This window comes from Daucus carota, chromosome 1 (assembly GCF_001625215.2).
Source record: "Daucus carota subsp. sativus chromosome 1, DH1 v3.0, whole genome shotgun sequence".
In the NCBI taxonomy this organism is placed as follows: Eukaryota; Viridiplantae; Streptophyta; class Magnoliopsida; order Apiales; family Apiaceae; genus Daucus; species Daucus carota.
This window is the reverse complement of record NC_030381.2, coordinates 20,635,976-20,644,176: the sequence shown is the minus strand read 5'-3', so window position 1 is coordinate 20,644,176 and position 8,201 is coordinate 20,635,976.

The following is an 8,201-nucleotide window of genomic DNA, read 5'->3' as shown; positions in this document are numbered from 1 at the left end:
TGAAGTGAAGACTAGGAGAGCTATTATGAAAGGATGTTGTTTCTTCAGGTTTCAATCTGCAGTGAAACTTGGGAAAGATTCAGAAACTCTTAAAGGGATCCAGATTGAGTGATTGCACAGCAAGATGAACTCAATCAGTTTGGAAGCAGATTGTGCGGATTCTGATACCCTGACCTAATGACAATTCAGTACTTAGTACTTGTCGGGTATTCAGATTCCAACTGGATGTTTTTGGCTCTGTTACGAGGGACAAGCCAATTTGGTTGCTTAGAGTTATTTCAAAGGAGAAGGTTATGAAGATGATGGAAACAGAATCTTCAAGTTCAGGTCTCTACATTTTAGGGGACTTAACGACCTTCAAAATTGAACAAAAGCGCCATTGACGAGACTCGGGTTCAGGATATTACAGTGAGCTATAAGATGAAGCTTCATGCAACATTTCAAGGACTTTGCAGTTGCAGATCCAACGGAATTTGTGTTCTCTTTCTTCACCCGCTCTCTATGAGTTGTTATCCAACACCTGATGATCGTCACGGACATGGTATGACTTCTGACTAGCACATTATTTTAATATCTGTTTGCTAGAGTCATATTTGGTATCCAAATTATTACCTCTCATGATACAAGGCACACACAATACAACTATCTGTGCTGTGATACCATGATTATATCATATGTGGACTAACGTCACTTGTGCAAGATAATTGCTAAGTGAATGCAGATTAGTGATATGATGAGTTTGTTGGAAAGTTGCAATTCTTTGTGGTCTACTAGTTAGCCTAAAGAATGATGGCAACAAAAGGAAGTCAAAGATCTTTTGAATATGCGCATTTTGGAAGATTCTAGACCTGCCAAGACTTAAGCCAACAACCACTGAACTTGATCAGTACAAGAAAGGTACATCAACTGAAATGTCAAGTCTTAGAGGTATTTAACTCATCACTTTACTTAACTGCAAAATGATCACATGTTATATTTTCTTTATGTCAATGTTCATGGTTCCGAGTGGATTTTGGAGAACCTATCCATTTAGTTGTTAACAGGTTTATAGTTATTTTTGGGGATTGCCTAATCTATTGGAATGGTACCCTAAAGATACTGTGCTTATCCTGTACAACTATATAGATATTGTTTTACAGATTGTCAGAAAGACAGGGGATTTATTCTCTTATGAAGCTGTCATTCGTGGAAGGAGGTTGATTTCTTGTTAAAATAAGAAGATGTAAAGAACAAGGAAATAACTCCATTTCCAGCAACTCTGTGATACACTCTCTACTCCCTGGAACCTAAGGATCTTGCTATTGGCACCTAAGGACCTACTGCTCGATCTAGTACTCGTTGACATAAGGTATTACTTCTTTCATGAGCATGTCTATCTTATTTCTTGAATGAATTCATGAGTATTAAATTATCTATACATAGGGTTTGTGAATTTATTTAAAATCCAGTACCTTGTGCTTTTTGCTATTCTATGTGATTGTCATGTTTATTGTTTTGCATGCTTAGATGGTGATTATATGTTTTAGCATGAGTGTTTGTTATTTCAATTATTTAAATTGTGTTGCATGACAATTAAGTGACTTATTTGTTCATGATTTAAATGATTAGAGATGACATGAAGCATGACTTAATTATGTTATTTTTCTTGATCTATACCTTTTCAACAATTGGTATCTAGTAAAGAACTTTGCCATAATCTAGTCGTGATATATCTGTATTTATGAACATACTTAGGATTATTTTCTAGGTTGAATTCATTTTTATAGGTATAAAATCTGAAGCATGACTTATTTGGTTCTAGACTTGTGACTTGTATCAGTAATTGGTATGTGGTTAGAATCTAGTTAGAATTTAGTCATGATATACAAGTATTTGTGGAGTTACTTAGATTCTCTCTAGGCTGAATCCATTTATATTAGTGTATATACTTGAAGCATAACTTTTTGTGTTGGATATTTGATGATTTAATAATTGATATTTTATTTCATGTCTAACTGCATATAGTTGTGATACTTTTAATGTTAGTGATATTTTTGCATGCTTATATGTAGATCACTAATATTAAGTGTTAATATTTTCTGCGAGGAGTTGTGTGAGTTTACTTGTACTCAATGATTATTTGTATAAGATTCGTGAACTTTTGTTCAACTTTCGCTCCGGCTTGCGAATATCTTTGTATGATTGTTATGATTTTAGTTGTTATATGTTGATCTGATAATTATATGATATTGCGTAAGTAATTATTATTTTATCGTAGTTAAATTGTGATCCATGACAATTATATGCTTATTTGTTTCATGATTGACTTTGATAGAATAATAGATGCATGATTAATTCATTTTTGAAATATTTAATTGGTATCTATTTTTGATGCTTTATTGATGTTTTATTTGTGAATTGATTGTGATGTATTGGCACTGGTGAAACATTGTTGCATATTTCTTAAAACCACTGGTGCTAATATATTTTAGGTGTTTAATATTCTGAGTACAAGGGAGACAACATAATCTTTATTCTGTCTCATATTTATGTTCTGGAGTGGTGAGTTTCTTCAAAAAAAAAAAAAACTTCTTATCAATTGATTTCAACAATTGGTATTCACTACTCTATTTCATAAATATTCCTTAGAATATTTTGCATCTACACATGTAGCGTCATAGGACGAGACATTGATTATCTTGTAGTTGTGTACTTGGTGATCTTTGTCACTTGCAGCGTCTGTTTTGACGATGTGCTAGTATGAGGCCTTTTCACTAATTAGTGTGGCTAGTGCTTTATACACTGTAGCGCATAAATTTTCTTGTTTCCTTTTTAAATTGTGGTGAGAAACAGGAGTCTGTGTCTTTTTCAAAGACTAGTTCATCTAAACCTTTTATGCATAGATTCAGACTCTCGTACTCAAACCAGTTTTTAATGGAAAACTTTGATTCTTTCATCGGTTGTGATTGTCATTCTTTATGCAAATCATTTTTACAATCACAACTGATTCATTTTTCCTCAAAAGATTAAATGCAATTGCTTTCATTCAAAATAATAGATTTTCTAAAATGCATTTATATCTCTTTCTGTTCTTCGGAACTTTATCAGCCTCTTGGCTTTCCTAGATAGTCAAAAGGTTGAAAACCAACAATCTTTATCCCAGACTATAAAACCAAATTCAAAACACATCCCAACTTTCCCCCTGGAGTGATAAGGAATAACTTATTAGACTGAAAGTCGATGAGGGAGAAACTGTACTCGTTGCAGCAAATAAGGATGTGAGGGATAGTGTACCCACAGCTCTACCTTTCAAGAAGAAAAGGTGTTTTCAAACTTGAGGTAACTGTTGCTCATCTGTATTCTCTCAAAAGAATATAGAGCTGAAAAGGCAATAAAACAGTCTCTGGAATCATTCTCTCAACAGGATGAGTCCATTGAAATTCGCTCGTCAGCCAGAGCATCTTGTATTGAGTCAAGCACATCATCAGTAATCACTCTGATGAAGAGCCTAAACAGAAAATCTTATGGACACAATACAAGAGAGTGCACAGTAAGGTTAAAGGTTTTGTTCCAGAAGCAACTTATTCATTTACCATTTTATGGTAAATAAGATGGTTGATGCCTTTACAGGTGTAAGGAGGAAACGAGGATCTCAATTGCCAAATCTTCAGGATTCTCGTCTCCCTCCCCAGATAAGAACAGATCTGGATCCAATCGGAATGGATTTCCTATTTATAGGAGATCGGCAACTCTCTGACTATGAGTCAATTTATTGATGAGTCAGTTGAGGATCGAGGATTTACGAAACCTCATTGCACCGCCAGTGACCTCTCTTGAAGGGGCTATGGTGATTTTCTCATGCAGGTACAGAAGACCATACTTTGAGTGCTGAGAGAAACACTGTGAGCCAAACACTGAGATTTAAACACTTGGTGAGATTCTAAGAAGAACCAGTGAGATATCAGAATGAGAAGTATGTGAGCATGAGTGAGTGCAAACACATAGGATTTTGAGAAGAGTGAAACACTTGTGAGGTACATATAATAATAATTGGTATTGAAAGCTCACAAGTTGTTGAAAGAATTGACGGAAGCAACTATGGTTCATTCCATTTCACGGTGTGAACTTATGGTTGATGATTCACTTGAATCAAGTGTCTTCACAGACATTGAGGAGGACTTAGGCCTTTGCCATAATTAAGCCTTTGTCTAACCTCCCAGAGCAAACAACTCTGGATCCTTAATTGGATAAGCCACTTAGTGGTTGGCAACTTGTGGACCATGATTCAGATTTATCTGATGAGTCTATAGGGACTGGGAATTACGAACTCCCATTGCACCACCGGTGACCCCCTTTAAGGGTGGCTAAGGTGATTTTCTTGCAGGTACTCAGCATTTTGGAAGCTTAGTATTTGTGTGGAGGGATACACTTACAGAACTCGTGAGTGACACCCTTACCCAAAAACCGAGAGAAAATTGAGTGTCGAGTGATACACCTGCAGAACATTTAGTGAGATAACCACTGATTACCAAATTTATACCTAAAGGCAAAGTGGATACTTTCACTGAAATGTTCGACTGACTGCCGTTGGAGCCATGTTGAAGATGTTATCGAAACCTTACCAGGGATCTAACAATTGGTATTGCGACCTAACAATATCGGGAAGCTTTATCATTTGGTAACACCAAAGGGACACGATTGTCAGATTTTACTCATTACTTTTCCGTTTGGAACCTATTCTTTCAGCATAGGGACCAACCCAATCAAAGTAAACCCTTCTTCTGAACTCTTTCTTCGACCCCAGCTTTAGCGTTGTGTAGTTCTCTATGGGGAGATTATCTTTTGGTACAGGAAGTATTGTACACATTCCTTGACCATATTTGATACCACATATCCTCGGAGGATTCCACAACTAAGGGGGAGAATATATTTAGGGGGAGAATATATGAAAGGGGGAATAAAAAGTAAGTTAGCTTTCTTCTGCTGTCTACAACTAAGGGGGAGTAAACTACTCTTTAGCTGTGTAATACGGAGGAGGAGGATTCATCTTTCATCTAAGGGGAGATAGCTACTTATCACCAAGGGGAACTTGATCAAGGTAATGGGAGGAGAAGTAATAACAACTCATGTACACCTCACCACTGTATTGCATTCTTATTCAGGAGGTACGTGGTATGATTCCTAGGAAGTAGTGGTATTGGTTCAGCACTATCTTTGTCAGAGGGAGAAGCATAAGCAAAGACTTGTTTCTTTACTTTTGAGGAATCATGGTGATACATTTATTCTTCAGAAAGTGGTACACAGGAACTTATTCATCACCACTGAAGAATTTAAAGAAGCTGCTGATTGTTCTTTGCATAATGGAATGTTTTGAATTCTCTTCAAGACAGACTATGAGGATTATCTGGCAGGTAAGAAAGGACCAGAGAAATAAAGGTGATATGCACATCTGTTATTTCTGTTCATGAAATCTGGAAATGTATTATATGATCCAGAAACATTGTAGTATTATTTACTAGTCCAGGACTTTACTTTTTCTAGTGTTAGTTGAGTTATCCTCCAGAGGATTTGCTTGTTATGATTAACAAACAAATAGGGGGAGATTGTAAGTCTAAATGTAAAGACAACCCTATCTGTTACATAGGGATGATAACTCAACAATAGAACAGGACAAGCAAATAACACTACGTCTGCACCGGAATCGGAAGATACAAAGACAAAGGTTGAAGAAGCCATCTACAGTCTTGAAGGAATAAGTTCACTGGAAGAAGTTCATTAATATGTTCATGCCTCAGTGAAGAATAAAGATTGAAGTATTCAAGATTGTGGAAGTAATGAAGATGTTGTCCAAGTACTCGAAAGATTTCAGTGCAACCCCTGAAGCAAGATATTTCAGGATATCTTGGTTGGTTATTTATAATCAACAAATTGAAGCAATACTCAAGTCTGGTGTGACTGATTAAGTACGTTGTCAAGAAAAGAAGACGGAGAATCAATTCTGTATTAGTCGTTCATGAACCAGACCAGTGCACAGGACGTCAGTACGTGTGAATTGGATTCGAAGGATTCAATCAAGAATAACTTAATCAAGTCAAGGCAAAGCGACCTCCAAATTAACTAGTAAACACTTATATGTATATATGTGTAACATATATGTATATATATAAGTGTGCTAGATTGTTCCAAGTTGGAACAAGGAAGAAATGGAGCAAGCTAGAGAGGAACAAGGAAGGAATGGAACAAGGAAGGAATTAATAATTTTAATTTCTCCTTGCGCCAAGATTGGAACAAGGAAGGAATTAATTATTAATTCTTCCTTGCGCCAAGATTGGAACAAGGAAGGAATTAATATTAACTCTTCCTTGCGCCAAGAGTGGAACAAGGAAAGAATTATTTATTATAATTCTTCCTTGCTCCAAATTCTTCAGCCAGCCATTTCTCCTTGCGCCAAAATGGAACAAGGAAGGATTTAGTACTTAAATCTTTCCTTGCGCCAAAATGGAACAAGGAAGGATTTAGTACTTAAATCTTTCCTTGCGCCAAAATGGAACAAGGAAGGATTTATATTAAAAATCTCTCCTTGCGCCAAGTTCAGTGCTCCTTGCGCCAATTTCCATATTAACAATTCTTTTGAATTGTTTCAACCGGAACGAGGAAGGAATTCATGTTTAATTTCTTCCTTGCGCCGGTTGATTCATTTAAACAATTCTTTTGAATTGTTTTGGCGCAAGTTAAAGGAGGAACGAGGAAGGATGGAATGAGGTAGCTATATTCTGATTGGTGGAGAGCTTCCTTGCGCCAAGCGCAAGCACAAGCTGAGTTTGTTCCCCAAAGTCTATAAATAGAGGCTTTGTGGTTCATTTTGAACACACAACTACAACTACCCACATTACACACTTTGTAAAGGGCACACACTACACACACACGAGAGCTTAGATAGAAGATCTGTTTTGATAGGCGTTTGTGTGTAGAGTGTATTGTAGTCTCTGCAGCCAACCTTCGGGTTTGGATTTATAGCACCTTCGAGGTATTTATCAATATACAGATATACCTTGGAAAATATTGTGTGTTGGTTTAATATTTTCATATCCTCAGAAACCGACCTAATAAATATCCGGAACACGAAACCCATTACAGGACTGCAATTTGTTTATCCGCAAGATTCGAAAGAATTTTTAAATTGTAGTGAGTATCGTATTCAACCCCCCCTTCTACGATACTTTGGACCTAACAGATCCTTGATGTATTTAGATTGGCAGATAAAAATACCGTCAGGCTTCTGAATGACTTGAAGTCCTAGGAAGAAGGACAATTCTCCCATCATGCTCATCTCATACTTGCTCTGCATTAACTTAGCAAATCTCTCACACAAAAGATCATTAGTAGAACCAAATATAATGTCATCGACATATACTTGTACAAGAATTATATCATCCTTATGCTTTTTATGGAAAAGAGTTTTATCGATGATACCTCTGGTGAAACCATTTTCAAGTAAGAACTTGGAAAGAGTGTCATACCAGGTTCGAGGGGCTTGCTTCAGGCCATAGAGTGCTTTGAAGAGAAAGTATACGAAGTCTTCAAATTCTTTGTCTTCAAACCCAGGGGGTTGTTCAACATAGACTTCCTCTTCCAGATCACCATTCAGGAATGCACTTTTCACATCCATCTGATATACTTTGAAGTTGGAGTGTGCTGCAAATGCTAAGAACATCCTGATTGCTTCAAGCCTAGCAACTGGAGCATAGGTTTCATCATAATCAATTCCTTCTTCTTGTGAATAACCCTTTGCAACCAGTCTTGCCTTATTCCTCGTAACAATACCATCTTCATCCAGTTTGTTTCTAAAAACCCATCTAGTGCCAACTATAGATTTTCCTTTAGGTCTTGGCACCAGCTTCCAAACTTTCTGCCTTTCGAATTGATTGAGTTCTTCCTGCATTGCAGATACCCAATCTGGATCACTTAGAGCCTCTTCAACTTTCTTTGGTTCTGTCTGAGACAAGAATCCAGCAAAGTTGCATTCATTCTGAGTTGCTCTTCTAGTCTGCACTCCTGTGTCTGGATCACCAATGATTTGTTCAATAGGATGGTCTCTACTCCATACTCTTTGTCTTGGCAGATTCAATCTTGATGATTCACCAAAATCATAGTTGTGTTGAGTGTGATGACTAGTAGATCCACTTTGACTTACTCCCCCTGAGCTGATGTAGATTCTATTT